The sequence below is a fragment of the Lonchura striata genome, chromosome 4, assembly GCF_050655825.1.
Source record: "Lonchura striata isolate lonStrDom1 chromosome 4, ASM5065582v1, whole genome shotgun sequence".
NCBI lineage: Eukaryota > Metazoa > Chordata > Aves > Passeriformes > Estrildidae > Lonchura > Lonchura striata.
The window spans coordinates 10,131,016-10,152,348 of NC_140706.1; the positions used below are offsets into that span (position 1 = coordinate 10,131,016).

At 39.2% G+C, this 21,333-nt stretch overlaps 1 long non-coding RNA gene across 2 annotated transcripts in view; it reads right to left on the bottom strand.

The window, feature by feature from the left end:
* Nucleotides 1-21,333, bottom strand: part of LOC146767526 (uncharacterized) — a 129,299-nt gene continuing 107,966 nt past the window's right edge. For both annotated transcript variants that reach the window (XR_014954681.1, XR_014954680.1), the window contains exon 3: nucleotides 1-21,333. This exon is cut by the window's right edge. This is a non-coding gene — a long non-coding RNA (uncharacterized LOC146767526).

The window sequence follows — 21,333 nt, forward strand, 5'->3', positions numbered from 1 at the left end:
CCTGTGAAACTATAAGTATTCTTATATTTCCTATATTTCTTATATTTCACTATATTTCCTCTGACTCATCCCCAGTCTTTTATTTCCTCTGTATTTATAAATTCCATTATTCATTACAGTACCTTGCCAATCTGGCTGGTGCTAAAGTCAAAAGAACTGGTTGGTCTTTCCCAAGATGACCTGACTGAACCTTTAAGTTAATTATGGCACCATATGAACCATTTCTTTTATTCCCCCGATTCTGGGTCAAGCAGCGTGTAGGTTATTTGCTTAATAGTTTGTCAAGTCTATGATTTTACAGAATTCACAGATCTGATTTTTTTTTTTTTTTTAATCAGGAGCTTTGCATTTAGTTTATTGATTTCTGAAATGCTTGCTGATGATAATTCTGGATGACATGATCAATTTTCCATGATCCTGGTCTCTGCTCCTCTGCCACAGTGATAAATTCCCCACCTTCCTTTGCAATAAATGAAGATCAAAGCTTTTCATCTTTACTGTCTATTCATCCTACTGAGCCTGGCAAACTCCCTCTTTCTGATACCTTTGAAGAAGTTTTGATTATTGGCATTTATGTCTTCACCAAGTTGCTCCTATATTTTTCTTTTTTTCTGGCTGCTTTGCTGTTCATTGGTACTTATTTTGCTATATCTTTTTTTAAAGTGGATACCACTGCCACCTTTACAGGTCTGGGTTTTTTTTACTTCATTCTTCTGTTCAGATATTCCACCTTTAAGGTGTAGGAATGGTCCTCTTAGGCCTAAGTTTCTAGTATATTTTAATAGCATTTTACCTCACAGCTTGCGTTAAATGTCTCTTTAAAAAACTTACTCATTTTAGGGTAGTTTTTTCCTTTCCAACATATCATTCAACTGTGAGGGATATCCATCGTTTCCCACTCAGTACCATTATTAAATCCATATATCTTCTGGTCACTGACATTGGGTGGTTCTTCTATCTGTGCATCCTCAGCCTCCAGCCCTGGGACCTCCTCAGAGTTAATAGTTACTTGTCCTGCTGTGGGTCTGTGGACTGTTTGCCATAAAAGCAGGCATTAATGGGGTGACTGCATCTTGAAATTCAATTTAGCCTGGGTATATGAGGTAAGTGATATCTCCCAATGATGTTCTCTGTTTTCTGCCCTGATTTGCCTCCTTCCAAAATGATTTTCAGCACAAGTCTCAGAAATCACTCCCACTGACAAGTCTGCAGGAGGAAGACAAACTGTTTAGAGACATTCATCTTGCTTTAGAGACATTCATCTCTACCAATCATCTCCACAAAGGGAGAAAAACCACAGAAGGCAGATGATACAAACATGCAGAGTCTTAACTTCTTTCCTGCCCACCAGAAAACACCTCCCTTCCCGTGCTTCCAAGTGCACATCACTCCTTCAACACTTACCTGATGCTCAAGAACAGCCACAAAAACTCTCCCAGGAAAAGACACCAAATTCCCATAGTTGAAACCAATTCAGGACTGAAGAGGGCTATCCATGGAGGAATATACAATAAACTGCACCCCAGGGTGAATCCTTGTCACACCCTGTAACCCACTGATCCCCATCCTGGTGAGAAAGTCCACCAGAAGGTTCAAACACCTGTGTGAGGTGAGGTGAGGTGAGGTGAGGTGAGGTGAGGTGAGGTGAGGTGAGGTGAGGTGAGGTGAGGTGAGGTGAGGTGAGGTGAGGTGAGGTCAGATCAGGTCAGGTCAGGTCAGGTCAGGTCCTCACCTGCTGCACTCTGCAATTCCCTACCCATGGGAATCTGGCAGGACAGCTGCTCCATCCTACTGAACAGAAAGGACACCAGGGCAGCTTTTGACTCCTGTTGTTTCCACTCAGATATCTTTGGTGTTATTAAAAATGTTCATGCTTCTTTTATACTTCTTTCTAGTCTTCTCCTTCATTTCTAAAGCTTTGCAATTTCCTATTCACTCTTTGATCTGGCCACCTTCCTCTTTCCCTTGGTGGGTTTGGGGTCAGTGTCTCCCAGCAGTTTTATGTGTTTGATGCATCATAAACTGTTCACACCGTGCTCTTATCTCACAAACCATGGTTGAGCAGTCCACTTGCCAAGAGAAGGCCATGCAGGCACCTCCCAAAAAGGGCAAGGCAAGGATCTCTGGCTCTCAGTCCACAAAGGAAAAAGACACAGTGAGCCATTACTCCACTTATCTTCTTGAAGGCAGAGGTAAATTGATCCAGGTGAGCATAGGAAATGTGCCTGGGGTTTTTTTTTACATCTCTCTGGGCTATTCTGATAGCTGTCTCAAGTAGTAAGGCTTTTTCTTTAGTATCCTACAGGAACCCAGTGCTTTTCCCCTGAGGCTGAATAAGATTCTTCTGCAGATAAGTTATATTTGGTGTCTGGAAGTGAAGACCATTAACCATAAACAAAGAGATAAAATTTTTTAGATTCTCTTTCACTTATTTTATCCATAATATAGAAATTCAAGATGACAAGCGGCTGAGAAAGTCATAAAGGTTTTTTGCCATGAAAACAATGAAATCAGTTTTTATTGTAAACTTTGTGTTGGAGGAATGTAAGAGAATCAAATGATCTTAAAACATATTAGCTGATCCACACTAAAGCTGACACAGGGTAGCTTGTTCCAAAGCCTCCTCACATTTCTGTAAACACTGAAACAGAGAAAAGCCTCTGTACTTTCCTTTAGAGACTCCTAACTTCCTTAAGAGTCCGGAAGAAAAAGGAAAAGGCTTAAAAGATTTGACTGCAAGAGGATGGCAGAAACAGTTAACACTGAAAGAAAAAGAAAGTTTTAAGCAAAACCAAGGCACCTGAGTGTTGGCTTGTCAAACTAATTGTATTAGTAAACAAGTTAAATTGTAGAAATGGGAAATAAACATTTTTTAAAATCAAATTTTCTCTTCACTACTATCAAATAATCAGATTGATGAAATGGAAGGGGGACATTTATTGCCTTTCTTTACAAGATGCCGTGTGAAGTTCTCTGTCCTGCCAATTAGTATTGATCTACTTCACTTGATGTTTCCAGTCTAACAATGAAGTAATAGAAACTGAAATATAATTTGCTAAAATAATTTTTTCATTAGACTGCTTCAGACCTAGTCAATACCTTAAGAGAGTTGGCAGTTCATCAATTGCAACAATATCTAATGGTGTGGCCACATAACTTTAGATTTTCATTTAATATCTTTATGAAAAATAAGCTAGTCTACAAAATAAAACATGTTTTAGAGAAGATTTTGGTGTTCAATTTGCTGCAAAGTTAAATGACATATGGGGAGAGGTAAATGCTGGATGACAAATTGCTTTAAAACAATGATGATATTTGCTCTGACTTTGAATTGTTGTTTTTTTTTCAAGCAGAAGTGAGATGCATCTGCTTTCAGAGACAAGCTAAGACACATATATATAAAATCCAAGAAAATAGAGTAACCAAGCTAGCATAATAACTTTTTTTTTTTTTTGACCTGTGCTTCTTCAGAGAATGTTTTCTGTGGCTGTAGTTCCACAGCATTTCAGAAAGTTATCTCATTAAATCTCTGGTTTGATCTTTCAAGCAAAAGATCAGCACTGGGCCTAGGAACAAATACAAAGAGCCTTCCATTATGCAATTTCTTACCTTTTGTTTTCAGGGATTTCATTTATATCTCCCATTCCTTTAACATTTGTCTGTTTATAATTCTGACTTTTGTTTCACAGTCAGCACGTCAGCTCCTCAGGGACAGAAGTCCCTTGTTGTGAATCTGGGCAGTGTCTCACTCAAAAGGGTCGAGGTCTAGGTCTGGAAGCATGAATTTCATGGTGCAAAGCCACCAGACCTTCCCTGCAGATTTTCTCAAGCACTTAGGGGTGGTTGGCACAGTTTGAGCTGAGATAACTCAGCCAGGGCTGATCTTTGTCTGTGGGGAGGGCTCTGAGATGGCCACCAAAGCTTCCACTGCAGCCCCGCTCTGACTGTGGATGCTGCTGGGACCTGATTCCCAGGAGCGAGTGGTGATATCTGGTTTTGAATTTTGTGAATTGCTTCCTGGCTGCTGCTGGCCTTATCCCCTTAATCTAAAATGGCTGCAGAGGGATTCTAAACAGGCTTAATATATGTAGACATAGGTCTATGCAGACACTTAGGACTGTCTTCACACTCAGCTCAGTAAATGTCACACTTAATGTCCTAATCTCTACCTGTAAATGCAGACAATCCCCTTTCCTTAATTTTGAACCTGCAAGATTAATGAGAATCCAGTTCTGCTCCTCCACCCCAAATTAATGAGGAAGGATCTTACGGGTCCCTCTCTGGATCTCTGGAAGGAGCTGCTGGGGTGCTCCTGGAGGAAGCCACAAAGATGATCAAGAACTGGATCACCTCTGCCGTGGAGGCAGGCTGAGACATTTGGAGAGGCAAATGTCTCATCCTTGGTGGCAATGTTCTCTCCTGTGCCCAATAAAGGATGGGGATTTTCCTTAGCCCTCTTTTTGCTGTTAATGTATTTATAAAAATATTCTCTATTACCTTTTATAGCAGTGGCCTTACAGAATTTGTGTTTCACTATGCTAGCCAACACAAATGCATAAATAAGTACATTTTAAAAGTAAATCAGGAGTCAGGCAATCTTGAACATGAAAACATGTAACTGCAGATTTGAAGTGTGCTGGTCAAGATTTACCAAAAAGATCAAAATCAATGTAAAAGCAGCCTCGATAATTACTTTGGCACTGAGATACAAATGGATATCTAAAAGCTTCTAAGAAAAATGAAGCAGCTTATAATTCTTTCTGAAAGTAACCAAAGGACAATTACAGACTATACCACACCACTAATAACCTTACAAAAGCATGAGAAAATTTGAAAACAGAAAACCCTTAGGGGAACCTTCTGAGTAAAAAACATCAAGTATACAGGAAAGAACCTCTAAATATATGCTTCCACAGGAATCTGTGAAAATTAAAATAGAAATATAGCTCTAGGGGACCATTAGTAACAGAAAGGTTAGTGTTCCATTTTATTCTGTATTTTCTCTTCAATAACAGAATTCCATCCTCTTCTTCTAATACTACTCCTGTGTTCACTAAGTTTCATGACAGATAAGTAGACATTCTGACTAGTTCTGCCCAGATTTATTGCTTTTTCCCCTCTAAAGTAAAACTATTAATTTTAAAATTCAGTGCTAATAAAGAAATTAAATTAACTGTTATTAAGTGAAATCAAGCAGCATGAGGCTCAAGAGCAGTCTTCCAGATCAATTGTTTTCTCTTTTGGGTATTCACTTGTATCTACATCATTGAAGCACCAATATTCAAAGCACTGCCAAAAATCACAGGATCCATCTTGAATTTATTATTATTTCAAATTTCCTTTGACTCCTGAAATAGTTTATGGGAAGGTTTCAACAGATTGCCACACAACCCCAATGGCACTAGATGGTTAAGGTATTAAGTCTTTAATAGCAATTTAAAAAAATAATTTAAGGTCAGAGTCTTCACTAAAAAGCAAAAAAAGCCATAGAGGCTTCTTCACATCTTCAAATAAAGCAGCAGTCACTACTTGAATAGCAAAGCTTCAGACTTAATTTTGGATTTTGAAAAAAAAAATCTAAATTTATAGACTAATGTAATCCAAACAACACACCCACTTACTGGCAGCTTTCCTTCAGCTACAAGAAACTAAACCCTTTATGGGAAGTCTCCTAACTTTGAGTCAGACCAGCCATGAGAAATTAATGTTTCTGATTCTGTTAAATATATTAAGTTTGTAGCAAACTAGCTTTCAATCAGAGATGGTCAGGCAAAAGGCATCATTACAGAATGAATGGAAAGGGAAAATTAGGGCAATATTATTTAAGTCTGCACATAATTGTAAGCAATGGAGTCTAAATGTTCCTTCTGTTCCAAAGGGAAAGTGAACAAATAATTCAACAAGTCCTTTTAAAATATATGTTGGAATCTTTTGCTGAAGTAGATCTGTATGTTGTGAATGACTGGTGTCAGATGCTTAAAAAATCACCATCAAAGTTACTGGCAAAAATCAGGTTTTAATGTCAATTTGGGTAAGCTCAGCTTTAACAGAGTTTCATGACAAGGTTCACTCTGTTATTTACCAGATAGATGAGGCATACATAGGAAAATTGGATTAGAATCAGTTTAGAATTATTTACACAAGGACCAGGGTTGCAAAAGGATAAGGGTGCAAAGGATATAGAGAGGGTTCAGCAACACTTAAGTTCAGTACCTATTCCACTCAGGCTACAGTTCAGGTAAATAATTTTCCAAGGCTAAAGAGAATACTGCTTATCCTTTTTTTTCCCCACCTTGGTTGGGAAGAGGATGCTCCAGTTACCACCTTTATTGTGCAGGAGGTCCTGCTATGGCCAGGGATGCTTCACAGTCTAAAACTCTTAATGGAAATGGACCCAAAAATGTGTCTCTGAATGCAGTTTCTAGGAAAACTGGCTGAGAAAAAAAGAAAAGAGCAACCTGATAGGAGAAGCAGCCAGCAAGTAAATAACCCTACTGCAGGGTTGATTAAAAAGAAATTAAAAGAAAGAAAATTCTTATTATGTAATCTAAAATGAATTACTGCAATTTTAATACTGCTAACTAGACCTAAAAGCTATTACTGCATTAGTTTTAAGTAATTTATTGCATAATATTTGTAATTACATGTTTCTGTTCAACTTCTTAACCTCTATAGAAACTATTAAAACAAGTCAAGTGAAAAAAAAATGTTGACTCTGGACCTTTGTACACCTGTCATGGCTCAGTATGAGTATGTACCAAAAGGGTCATTCTGAAGACAAAAGAATAAGGACTCAGCTCATTTAGGGACCAATGGAAATCATGGATGATTTCAATGTTAAATTAATGTGTAAAGTCAGTAAATTATTTACATACAGTGGTGGGAAGATGCCCATGAAAAGAAACTTCAAATGCCCATGAAAAGAAAGTCAAAAAGAATAAGCAGAAATCTGACCATATTAAGGAAATAGAGATTAAAAACTGCTGCATAAGAACATCTCTTTCTTTGACCATAAATCAAGCAATACAGTGTATTGCTCTGAACAAACCTGGCATTTGTATAATCCTGGGTACCAAAATTAATCTTATTTTCAAATGCATGGAATAAAAACAAATATGTTCATGCAACTGGAAATGCCAGGAAAATAATGTTTCAGTCATAAACACAACCTGGCTTTCCTTTTTTTTTTTTCTTCTTTAAACTTTTCCCCCCCTTTTTTCACCTGTTTTTGGCTTTTTTTGTCTTGTTTTGATGGGCTCTTATTTTTACTCTTGCAAAACACATTAAAGAATACTCATTATGCCTCTGAATAAAATAGAAAGAATTCCCTAAACTGTAAATTAATTGCAAAAATATCTCCGTGTTTTCTTAACTAGTTTTCATCTCTCTTTCTTATAAGAGTATAAGATTATTATAAGATATATTATTTTAATCTATCTTTATTAAAGGATAATACATATATAGCAGATTACTTTTAAATGTTCATTTTAGTCAGAAAAAATCTGGGTGAATAATGAAGATGTTGTTACTCAAAGCCTATCTTTTCAATTGTGATTTTCTGGATGAGGCACAGACAGCATGTCAAAAAACAAATTGTTTTACTATTAAAAAATACTAAGAAACACTCTCCCATTTTTCTAATGCCAAGTAATTGAAACTGTGAAGGCTCTCTTCACCAGCTTAGCCAGTAGCCTGAGTGAGGTACAGCTTCAGATGTAGACTCCAGGTAGTCTATTTAGACTGCTCCAGATGCAATTGGGATGTCTGTATCTGAGTAAATGTTTAAAGCTCCCATTATAGCTGCTGGAGTCTAAAAGTTTCAGTCTCAAGCAAATGAATTGGTCCCTACTGTGAGCAGGATCCCACACAGAAGTTATTTAGGAGCATGTTCCTTCTTTCCTTTCCAACTGAAATACAACCAGTGCCTAGAATAAAGTCACATTTAAATATATTTTTGTCATTCATGTCCAGTAGTTTTATTTTTTGGTAAGAGACAGCACTTCAAAGAGCTATCTACATAGTCATGCTCAAAGTGAGGGGTGCAGACATTCACAAACTTTGCTGCCTAGAGATAAGAATAAAAGAGCAGCTTCTGTAGCTTTGTCAGACACTCTCTGCTGGTCTCAGATTAAAACTATAATCTCTGGATTTAAGGCTCACACTGGCACCTGCTCGGTGGTTCCAGAAACTTTTGTGCCTCAGCAGGGATACTGCACTTGTGAATTACCACACAGCAACAGCAGCCTGCCCTCATTTTCTGGGGATGCTTCTGAGCCCCTTTGACTAGTGGGATTTGTAATAAATTTGTAATAAATGTAATAAAGAACTAGACCCCAGCTAGTCACCCAGCTCCTGCTGTTTGGAGAGTTACTGCTTTTGCAGCCTCCTGCTGTGACCCAGGCACTAGCCAAAACCAGTGCCCTGGGTGGCTGTGGAGAAGCTGTTTATGCAATCCTGTAGAGGTGTTTGCCAGAGCAGAGGTTTTCAATAAGCTGTGTAAGCATGTTCCTGGAATTCAGTGCATTAATCACGCTGCATTTTGTTCCTAGGGCTGCACACTACCCTAGGTGGTTATGGAATCAATTTTGACAAAGGGGAAAAAGTTCAGGGTCAGGAACTCCAACATTTTAGAATTTCTAAAGAACTTTATATTAGGCTGTTTTTTCCTTATGCTCCAAAACATAGATGTTTCGTGAAACAAATTTCAAAATTAACTTCATTTAACTTATATATTACATTTATGAACTCTGGTTAAGCCGAATTTAAGCTCGTAGCCTTTACATTAATATTTTTGTCAGGGCCCAGACACTTCTGTTCTTTTAGCAGACAAAATGAGCATATAAAACAACAGAGGCCAAGACACCCTGGCTTGGTGGGAAATTGGTTCAAGCTCTGCCTAGCTCTGCCCATAGCTATTATGCACAATAGTGTACCTAAGGTTCACAGTCTTATCAGTTCCCCCAACTCTGTTGGCTTTGCAAATTTTGGTAACTTACAACACCTAAAACAGAAATGTAATTTCTAAAGCAGCACAATTAATAGTATTCTCAAAGAGAATTTCACGAGGCTTTAAAAATCCCCAATTAAAAATGTTCTTTTTTAATTGCTAATTTTGCAAAGGGTATTCTGTAATACTGAATTTATTCATTCACTTAAAATGCCCAAGATCTGCCAAACTATGAATTAATAATGATAGCTAGTCTTTTATGTCAAATCAGTCTTACCACTTTCCCTCCTGGGCGAATGTTCGTGATATTTTTTTATCTGATTTGAGTGATTTCAGTGGACTTTAGGCATGCAGGTTCAGCAGTGGATATTTTGAACCTTGAACTGCCTTTCTCAGCAAGGTGATAGTGGAGTCTGTGACATCATTTTGTTTGTGCTTGGGTGTGGGGATCTCTGGGTTGTTACTGTGTCCCTTCAGAGAACAATTCCAGTAGCTTCAATGAATGCAGGCTCAAGCAATAAAATGGAGGGGAAAGCATACAAATTAGGGCAAAAGACAAATAAACTTTAGGTTTATAGGCTGCAAAATGGAGCAAGGAGACAACCAAGGAAAGATGAGGTTAGTCCATCATTCAGGGCTGCATTTCAAAGACTGACCTATGCAAAGGGAGAGAGAAAGAGGACTTGTTCATTAGTACAAACACAGAACAGAACTGCACAGAATGAGAGATTCTGTGTCTTCCCCTTTGATAAATGAATGGCAAAGGACTAAATACATAAAACAAGTTGGGGACAGTACATCCCACATTGTAATCTTACTCCCCATCTCCCTTCACCCAAAAATGACTGCTGGACTCTGTTTAAGGACAGGATTTGTGGCCAGAGTACTCACTATTTTTTTTTCCCCTAGCAGTCCATGTAGCATAAAATGTGGGCATAGTAGAGGGAACAAAGGCTGGAAAAGTCCCAAAGGTCTGGCTCTTTCATAGATTTCTGCCACGGAGGTTCAGCAAAAGGAAATACAGAGACAGGCCCTAGCCAGGACTGCCTACAGACCTTTTCCTTAACACATAATTTAGAGGTAATGTTTGTGCCTGAGGCAGCAGTGAGCTGAGCTCAACCTCAACCTCAATATTCCTCACCAACACAACACACCTGCTTACCACTCCCTACAGCCACATTTCCTTCTCCACCACCCCGGAAACAATCCTCCCAAGGGAGAGCATCCTCCCCAAGCTGCTGCATCCCAGTGAGTGACCTGATGCTTCCCTCACTGCCCTCACACCTCACCGAGAGCTCATCCTGTGAACCCACCAGTGCAGCCATTAATCCCTGAGAGAACAGGAGGGGCAGCCTTAAAACACAACACTGCAGCCCAGCAAAACAGTTTGGGCTTTTTTTTATAGCATATTCTAAAAGATCTGGAAGGACATGCTTTTTGCTTATCTGCCTTCCAAATAACCTATTGCCTGTTCCTCATTAGTGCGCATTGACACAAGCTGGGGAGACAACCTGGCATTACAGAGGATACTGAGGGATTATGAGCTTCTGTGGTTTGTAAAATGTAAATTTACATTTGAGGGCAGGCAGGGGACATCAGATATCTCTGTTTCCCCTGCAGGGATTTTTGGAAATTGCTCCATATCAGATCATGCAGTGGAAAATGCTTTCAGGCCTGGAGCATGAGGTAAGGAGTCAAGTGAGCAGCACAGAACACAAAGAGGACAGACTTCTCAAAGACTGGATGGAGCCTGACTCGCCACAAGAGGGTTTTTTTAAATCACACTGGGTGTTTTATTGATGGCACTTTCATACTCACAGTTGAAGTCAGTGGCCTGGTAAGTATTTGTTTTATTGTGAGTTTCACCACTGAAAAAGAACTGTTCACCACTCAGCTCCGGCAGGTTTAGCCAAAGTTTCAGGTAGGCTTGACTGCAATGTACCTTCAGGTACAGATGGCTCAGATGTTACCTCCACTGTTGTTTTCTGAGCAGACAGGCAGAAATCCTCTGAGAGCTCTGACTGCAGGACGGAGAATTTGCCTATCCTGAACCAAAGCACTCTGCTGGGTTTTCCCTCTACCCAATAGTCTGTGGCAGGGCTGAGCAAATGGAATCTCGAATAGGTTATGTGAAGAGCTTCCCACCTCACTACAAGTGGGTTGGGGCAGAGGTCCTGCTTTTACCTTCCTACATGAAGGATGAAGAATGAGTCTACCAGTAACATGAATGCATAAATCCAGCCCATCTGACTACTTTTATTCTTGGTGCTCAGACATATTACAACAATATTTGAGTCTGAGCACAAAGCTATTTTACTGTGGTCTAAGATATTATGTTTTCCTTTGCATTTGATAGGGGCTGAACATGTACCAGTCCTCAGTCATTGCTGATTTTCTCTAAGTAGCACAGACAGTAAAGCTGTGGAATTAGGGCTGCATGGCACACTTGAAATGTGCTCAGGGTACAGGCATCCCCAGTCCCAGGGAGTATCTATATTTTAATTTTCACAGATTCCTGTGGAAGCATATATTTAGAGGTTCTTTCCTGGATACTTGATGTTTCTTACTCAGATGCTCAGCCAGTAATGAATCCCATCATATCCTCATCACCACACCATGTGGTGAAGTCACCAGCTGTCCTGCAGGGTCATTGCTCACCAGGTTAAGTGGGTACCACAGCCTTGAGCTTTTGCTGCACAAGGATCTAAACCACACTGGTTGACACAAACACCTCCTGCACACCTAATTCTTATTACATTCAGAACTTTTATTTCTTTTTCTCTTTTTCTATTTAGTGAGAGGAAAAGAAATATGGTTTGGCTGTTTGTCTGAGCTCCAGTAGCATAAATCACTGGCTGATGGCCATGGTGACAAATGAGCGTCTTCCTCTGTCAGAACCAAATTCTGTGGGGACTGACAGGTGGAGCTGAGCTTGCTTCCCAGCAGGGATCCTCTGAAAGTCCCTTCTCTCTGCTTTCCTATGAGGCTATGCTGCTTTGAGGAAATTTCTGAGGAAAGCTATGAGTAGTGAGAAAGCACAAGCTGTACTTTACAATGCTGAATAATTCACACATCAGTATATGGACAGAAACCTGTAAATTATCTTGCACTTTGATGAAAGATAAACAATCTTATTATAAGAAATTAACTGATATAAGCTCACTTATCTCCCGGACTCCATGTCTGAACCTAGCCTGAAGAGATGGATGCATAATTCCCATGTCAAGCAAGAGCATTGCTACTGATCTAAATGTATATTAAGAGAAGACATCCTTGTAATCTGAAGAAATACATAATTTACTGTTATACATCTATATCATACTGTTATTTTGTACAGGAAGTCAGATTTACACAACAACATTTAATAAATACAGCTCTTGGCATTAGCTGGATGTCATATATTTTGGAAGAATTTCAAGCCTTGCTTAACTTAGTTTTACAGTTGCTGCAATACACAGAGGTACCATGGAGTCAGAATTCATCTAATCCCCTGAGGTAAAACAAATGTCACAGGTAGCAGCCAGGTCCTTCTTCTCTGAAATGCCTCCACCAAACATCACTGCCAGGAACCAGTGCTGACCTATGCTGAGGCATTTTGACTTCTGCCTGATGTTGCAATGATATTCCCAGCACTCTTGTTAAAAATCATGGGCTCAGCTCAGCTCCTGAGTTTGTTCCAAGCACAAGAGCACTTCTGTCCTCTACTGGAACCTGCTGTGGTCTCTGCTATGATTTACTACCTTCACATATCTGATTTCAAGGTTCATTGTAAATTTTTCAGAACTTCAAGTGGAAGCCTTTGTGACAACTGACAGAGTCTGGATATAGCAAGGAGTTAACCCTCAAGACCCAGACTGAGGAATTAACCTGAAAGTATCCAAATCCATGGATGTGTGTTGTGAGTCCCTCTTCCTAATGCTGTCTAGTGGACCAGCTCTATACAGGAGCAAAGGAAAACTATGGCCCATGAAGGAAATAACAAAATATAAAGGGAGAATCACCTACAAATGAAAAATGTGAATAGATTTGGTCCTATCTCCACAAATACATTAAATACTTAACAGGAATGTAAGACTAGACAGGAATTCTTGCATTGTCGTGCCCAGTTTCCCAGTTACAATTTTAATCTGCTAATGATTTGACTCCTGTCTCTTCAGCTGACAAATCTGACTTTGCCTGTTTCTCATACCTTGATCTCCCTCTTACCACACAGAGGCAATTAATAGCATGGAAGGCTGCTTGGGAAGAGGCAATGCAACTTCTTTCTGTGCTGTTCTGGGGAGCTTTCCCTCTACCCAGTGAGGACTCCTCCAGCAGAGCCCACAGACAATAATGCCACCATAGCTGACATATCCATTTTCCAGATACCTTTATCTTCTAGATGGCTGGAAGTTCCTGAGGAGGATCATCTCTGTAGATGTGTTTATGATTGCAGTCCATCTTTATGTAACATTATACGCTGTAGTCATTGCTAATATCAACAGCTGTTTTACTACTAATTCTAGATTTGCAAAGCACAGTGACTGCAAATTACCCTTGATTTGTTTGCATCATTTACAGAAAACAAACCTCCCAAACAAGTCAACATGTCCATCTTATTTATCACTGCAGCCTATTTTTAATTCAGCATTTTTGAAACGCTTCATTTGCTTATTGCTGTCTTTGCACAGAATAATACCGTTATCATAGTATTTATATCAGCAAATACCAACAACTAAATTTGTAAAAACAAAGTTGAATAACTTTGAATTGATTTGAATACACTTTGATTAGCAACCATAAAAGGTTGCGTATAAAATAGAATGGCCTGGAACTACAGCTTTCCATCTCCTGATATAACAGATGTCCTGTTATTATGTTTCAGTCAAAAGATATGCCAACAGCAAGGCAGCTACCATACTTTTAAAGCTTCCTCCAAAGTCTGTATTGCCAACTATTCTGACTATGATATGGGCTCCCACAATTACTTCCACAAGCAAATGCAATAATTTGTAAGAGGTAGGAACCTGTTGGATATAAACCAATACTCTTGTATTGGTAAAATAGTAATAACTTAATAACAGTGTAACAGATACTTTATCATGAAGAAAAGGCCAAAAATAGCTGTCATTATCCTAGGTGGAAAGATAGAAATTATCTTTCAGACTTATCTCTTTAAATTAGCATTTACAAGCCACCAAAGACTGAGTCCAGTCTGAGGATCACCAATACATATTTCAGTCTGGAACTCAGCAGTCAGGTATCATTAACACAACTGAAACTCAAACTTGGTCATCTTTGACAGCTTCCACAAGGGGACAAATGGCTAAAAGATGTAGCTGGAATTCCTACTTCTTGTCTGCCCTTACTCTTGCCATGAGACCTCTGTTTACTACTGGTTGGCTGAAGGCTAAAATCTCTGCAAAGTACCTGTTTGCCTATTTCTACTGTCATTTTTGTAGAGCTCCCCTGTTTCTCTGTGTAATTTCTCTGCGTGTTTATTAACCACTAGCACAGATCACTCCAGGAAAGAGACACTGCAGTACTTACATGAAACAGGACTCAATGGGATGAGGTTTAGGTTCTACCAGATGGCCAATATAAAAAAAAAATCAATGTGTGATTGCCAGCAGTTCCAGCAGGATAATATCCCCAAAACATGAACGAAGTAGTAACTCCCTGCACACATGTCCCTCTTGGTATTGCTGTGGTTCAAGAGTCACTGGGGATCTGCTGCACAGTGTTCACTGCCTTAGGCTGGAGCAGCCTCCAGGTACATACCAGCTCCAGAGGACAGGATGCTCTGTTTGTTCAGAACCAAAAATCACTGGTGAAGAGATGAAAATACTGCCTGGCTCTTTTCTGTGCCACATCTTGCTTGCAATTAAATAGAGAATTCAGGTTTCCAGTTTAGTCAGTCCAGTTTTGCCATAAACAATACATTCACCTTAACCGGTAGCCCCCTGAAGTGAAATATTAAAATAAACACATAACACTCATTTCTTCAAAACTATGCATTTACCTCATTTAATAGTTTCAGAGCTACATTTCCTTCTCCTTTCTCCAAAATCCAATCTTGCTGCTAGAGATTGATTTTATTCTGTTATTTCCTAATACTCTGTGTAGTCAAAACCAAAGTGTTATTTCTACTTGGCTTGATTTTTCTGTTCTTGAATAATGCAATCTTTTCCAGAGGTAAACATCATGACTATTTAATAAAAAATACATCAATATTGAAGGGCAAAGCCAGACATTGTGACAACAAACCTGGTACCTCAGGACACAGCATAACAGATGAAATTATTTAACCACAAGAATTTGTTGTGGGATCTTGCAGAGGATGTGGATAGGAGAGATCTCAACTTAATAAAATTGTTCTTAAGAAAAAGAGAATAACAAATGATGTTTTTACTGACAGACTGAAGAAATACTGCTTGTAAATTATTTTTGACACAGATTCAAAAGTAACAGGCAAAAGAACATTTCCTTTGTTTATGAACGCAAGCTTTACTTTCTTGAGATTCTGGTATTTTTAATAGATAGGTAAAAACAAGTTTAAATTATTCCCTGTGTTTTCATGGTGTATTGCTTTGTGTTTGAAATTGGGCATGAAAATCACCCCAAAGAAAATGGCAAGGCAAGTGGTTTGCCTCTGACCCAGGGAGAATTTCTGGGTCTGACAAGGGTGTGTGTGCACATGCTCTGAGTGATGTGGGGCACATCCATCACCAGCACCCACTGCTTTCAACCACTGTCATGAACTTTAATTATTTTTCAAGTATGTTGGATTATGATAGTAAAAATACTAGGAACAACTAGGATCCTAGTATTGATCCTAGTATTAGGATCAATACTGAACTACCTTCTTAAAATCCATTAGGTGGGCCTAAAGCAGGGCATCGAGCAACATGGAGAGAAAAATGAAAATGGGACATAAAAATAGCCAGAATAATTTGACAGAATTACATGTTTGCAAAATGTAATAATTGTAGATATACTATAGCAAAAAGTGTTTTGTACAGCTAAATTATGGCAATTGTCAATGTAACTAAATCTGACTGAACATACACAAAAATGACACTTTAAGTTACATGACGAGCACACTTCTATCCTTGTCTTTCTTCCCTTTCTTTTTTTCTTGTGTGAACTTGCTTACACAGACATGTAATCTCATAAATTTAAATTCATAAATTGTCATAAAATGACAGTTTGGAAATATTCAGCCTACAGTGAAGAAGTTCCATTCACTAACACTGAAATAGTAAATTAGGTTATAAATATATTAATAGAAGAATAATTACATTACTATAATATAGAACTGAAAAGTCAGAATTCTCACATGAAATCAACCTGCACATATAATTAAATTTAAATTAGTTGCATTTTCTCAAAGATTTTTCTCTGGCCTACAACAAACATAGGACCAGGGTGGATCCCTGAAAGAGTTAGGAAATAAGCTGCAGCTGTTGCTGGTTTACATGCTTATTGTCAAAATCTGAATGATCAGAACCCAAACTCAGTTTCTGCCTCTCAGTGCACTGAGAGGTGTTTTCAGCACCAGCATTTCTCATGTGCCTTAAGCTGTCTCAGCATGGGTGGGCAAGGGGGGCAGCTGTGCTGTAACTTCCATCTGGGCTCTCCTAGGACACAGGAAGGACCTGCATGTCCACATGTATTGCTTCAGAGTCCTGACAAGAGCTCAGGCCTCCTCAGAAACAGACACAAACTTTGAAAAAGGCTCTATATGTTGCTAATCACTTGCTGTCAGCCATAGTTTAGCATACAGCAATTTTCTGTGATTGGAGAGTCTCTACTGTCTTCTGCCTGAAGGCAATCAAATCTGTGTTTTCTGTATGAATCCCCTCATCTCTAAGCTAAAAATTGGTTTGGGAAGGAGCCAGATTGAACCAGAGAGACTGAGGGAATTCTCAAATCAGGCTTAGGTTAAAGTCTCAGGAAAGCCTATGATTCTCCTGAGAGGAGGCTGTGGTACTCCTTGAGAAGCAAAGCAATCTGCACTGCAGCTCTTGGCTGCTTTATTTTGCACCAAGGAGTTACTTGACTGTGACAGGAGGCAAGAAGTGAGAAGGTGCCATGGCAGTCATGCTGTGTCACCCTCGTGCTTACTCCCTCACTTTTTGGTCAAATGAATATTTGATTAGCTGATACAAAGTCAAAGGACTTCAGATAGAGTCAGCTGCAGAAAGCAGATGTGTTTTACACAGCCTCATTTATCTCCCCTCAGCTGAAACACAAAACCCCCTGTTTGTGATCTTACTCTTATCCGATGTGAAGCGTAAACCCAAAACACCCAATCACTTTTATTGATGTTTTAGGAGGAATGTTCCCCATTAGAGGAGTCATTGCATCTGCTGTGTTTGGAAGAACAAAGGGTCAGTGGCAGAGGAAAGGCAGTGAACAGCGTTACCTCATGCACGGGTGAGAGGAGAGTTCACACTCACAGCAACGTTTGTAAAGCCCAGAGGGGACTGAGCTGTCTGTGCTGTGGGATGAATTAGAGCTAACAAATTGTGATGTCTTTGAAAATCTAGCTATTTACCCAAGGCACTGTCCAGAACAACAGATTTACCCTCTAGAGAATGTAAGATAAAGATTTTTGAATATTTCACAGCTGCAGAGTATCCCAGACATTCCCTGTTTTCTGGAAATATTTGAAAGGTTCATTCCAAATTTATGAGTCAATCATCTTGATAACCCCTGTATAGAAATAATTAAATATACTGGATAAAAAATAAAATCTCAGAGGAACTGGAAAAGGAATAAAGTTGTTTCAGGTTCCTGGACGTATTTAAGCACAGCACGTAGAAGTAGGATGAAGTGCTGTTCCTTTGGGAGATGGGGGCTTCCACTTCACTGGTTGATGATAATGGAGACTCAGTAACTTGTAGAATTAATTTCAAAGCCATAGTAAAAGCTGAAAGGGAGAGTAAGGAAGCACAAACTGGGTACAATTGGGAAGGCGCACTGGGTACAAATAGATGCATTACTAAATTCCACCAGTTACCACCTATATATCTATATATATATCTATATATAGGGAAAAATATACCTCTTAATAGGTCTAATCAAAGAATGGATAAACATCTTGGGCCCAATGGTAGACAACAGCCTGTGGTCAGCTGCCAGGTTGCAGAGAGCAGCTTTGATTTCAGCAGCTCACCAAGATGACTTTTGTTAAGTGGCATCAGAAAAACGTGGTTTTACAGACAAACTATCTTCATTGTTCCAGCTCCCCAGAGAAACATATACAGAGTGCATAATTCCCCTGCATGACCCCTTAATGCAGGCTGGGAAATAGCTCTGGAAGCAAGGCACGCTTTGGACAGGATACTGCATTACTCTTTTTAGGAATGATATCATCTAGTCAAAAAGAAATGTAGCCTCAGTGTTTCTGGAAATTGAAATTCTCTCAGTGGAGAATGGTTGTTTTCTATGGGGATTAAAATATTACCTCTCTGAGGCATTTTTACAGAAAAAAATACTAATAGAATTCTATACTTGAGCAGGACCAAAGGGTGTTGAATACTCGAAGGCTAGGAGTGAAGTATGCTGGCCAACTTCAGATACAAACACAGAAATAAAAAGTCAATGTTGAGTAAAGACCCTGCAACATGTTAAAAATGGCATCATAGCAACCAGGAAAGCTCATGAAAGTCTCACCTTTCATCAAAGTTTGGAGCAAAAGCAGCAACACAAACCAGGTTCATTCCATCATTTCTGTCAGGGACACTGATGGCTGCTACTCATGGTCAGAAATGCATCTAACAAATTTCTGCTGTATACACTTGATATGATTCAGAATACACTTGTCACTGATATGATGGCTGAAATTGAGAACTCATGAATATACAAGTTTCATTTATGATTAAAGATGCTTGCAACATGACAGCTTAAGTAGCATCTATGTGAGTTTTTTCCTAATAGTTTTTAAAAAGCAAACGAAAGAAGCTCTATTAGTAACAACTTTTCAAAAGAAGGAAACACAAAATATTTTATTTACTCAGTATCTGGAACTGTGAACTAGAGGTTATGTCACTCCCCAGTTCAGTAAGACATGATTTTTTTCATTATATCAGGTACACACCAGCTGTAAATTGGGTCCTCCAGACTTGCACTGATGTTCAACTCTAAGAAAAGTTAAGGTAGTGGTTTAAGCTTTCCATGTTTTTTTGAAATACAGGATGCATGCTTTAGAAAAAAAACAAAACCCAGTAGCAGTGCTATGCCCCAGAATTGGTTCAGAGTGGTAAATCCTAATATTCTTCTTACCGTTTGACACTTGATGTCTAAAACCCAGAAAAGGGCAAGATTTTAGATTCATGTCATATACCTAGTTAGATGTATGGTGAGTTGGCTCTTAATTTTGGTAACAACTCCTAAGTCTAGTAATTCAGTAGTGGAGGGATGGATTTGAATTCAGTGTCAAGTTCATTATCTCAAGACAGTTCTGATGACTGTATCCTTGACAGGATTTAATCAGTCTGCTCCCATTAAATCCCTGGAACAGCATTACTTATACATATGGCACATGTTTAATCTCCTATGATTAAGTGACTCCCAAAAAAGCAAAGAGATATCTAAATGAAGAGGAGTTGAAGGATTATTACTCTTCTAGCAGGATGACAAGTCTCTCACATCTCCTTATTTTTTACATGGCAGTGCTGAGTGGTTGTGTTTGGCTTGTCTTGGATTTCTCTTGGGTTATAGAATGGAGCAGTGGGCTCTGAATGAGCAGAAGGAGCCAGTTGAGTCATTTTGATACCATCAGACTGTAGGCTTCAAACCCTCAGCCTACTCTGCTCTGAAATATCTGCTCCTCGAAGAAAAGGGGAGAAGAAAAAAGAAACAAAAAAACAAGGCACCAAGCATTTCACAAGAAAACTTGAGAAGCAGAGTGAGATATTTTCCTTCCAGACAGCATTGTACATCTCATGTGTTTTAGACAGAGATGGATCAGTGAATATGAGTGGACAGACCAGGTTTTATTTCTTCTTGAAGTCAGAAGGGACCTGGAACCAAAGCAAACAGGGAAAGCACTCAGGCACTAGGAGATATTAAGAGAAACTGCAAAAGTTACCTTGACAGAGCAATGTGGTTGTAAGGATACAAATACCCCATGGTTGGCTGCTATTTGGTGCAACTTTTAAGCACTCTAAGGTTGCATCATGGATGCACAGACTGCAGATGGCTCACACAGAACCTGCAGTGACACTGAACATGCAAGGGCCACATCCAGGGACTGCCTTTTGCTTTTCTGAGAAAGAAGCAGTGTGTAAGGCTGTGGAAGTGAACTGCTGGGGAAAAAGAGGGAGTTAAATAGAGGATTTTTGTGCAAGACTGACATATTTTAGAGGAAAGTTACTTCTAGTGTCACCTGCATTTCACTGCTTAAGGGGGCAGACAAGAATGATAATTCAGAAGGTATTCAATTATTAAAAGAGAAGAGGATAAATCACTAATTTAGCAAAAAATCAAAATGCAAAGAACAAAAGTAATCAAGGCACTCAGGGATAAGAGGAGATAAATGTGCTAATTTCCTATACAACAGTGTTATAGACCTGTATAATAATAGGAATTGAAATGCATTTTTGAGCATTTATTCAGATTTCTGGGGAGGAATGAAACTTGCTGAGATCTGCAGGACTGGATGCTGCTTCTTCTCCTCTTACCTGTTTAGGAGGGATGAGTGGACAAAGAGGGAGGTAGAGTGTTATTCTATGTTAAAAATAATATTGTTTGCTGGAATCACTGAGAGCTCAGAAGCAAACATTTAGTGACTCTTTACAACCTAATATCCTGACAGGTAGGACACAGTGCCACAGACCAAAAACTTGAGCACAAGCTGATGAACCTCACACTATGAGCAAGAAAGCATGTAGGTTACTGAGCCATGCAAAATAAAGGAATCAAAACACAGGGAGATGAGCCTGTGAAGTTGATAGTCATTAGTAATAGCTCACAGCAAAGAGAAATCATCCAGTAGTCAGAAAGAAGGCACTTACATGATAAGCTGTAAAATTGCTAATAGAAGAGGAAAAAAATAAAAGAGGAGGAAAAGAGGAGCACAGCACAATCAAGGATCCTCCCTTTTCACAGATCAGTTTGTTGCCCAGCACATCTCATTGGTGTCCAGCAGTGGTGTGTGAACATGGTAATGGTTGGGCTGTTAATTGGTAGTTCCAGCTCATTGCAATATACAGAAACAATGGATGAGATGATGGCTGTGTATTCCCAAACCGTGTGCCTGGTCATGCTCCTCAGCCTCTGCAGCTGCTAAATGGTGACAGGAAAAGGTAACTCCAGTGTCACATCCTCACTCTTCAACATTTGCCTCCTTGCACCTGAGCCAGCTTGTTTGCACCTTGCCAGAATGTTGGCAGGAACTG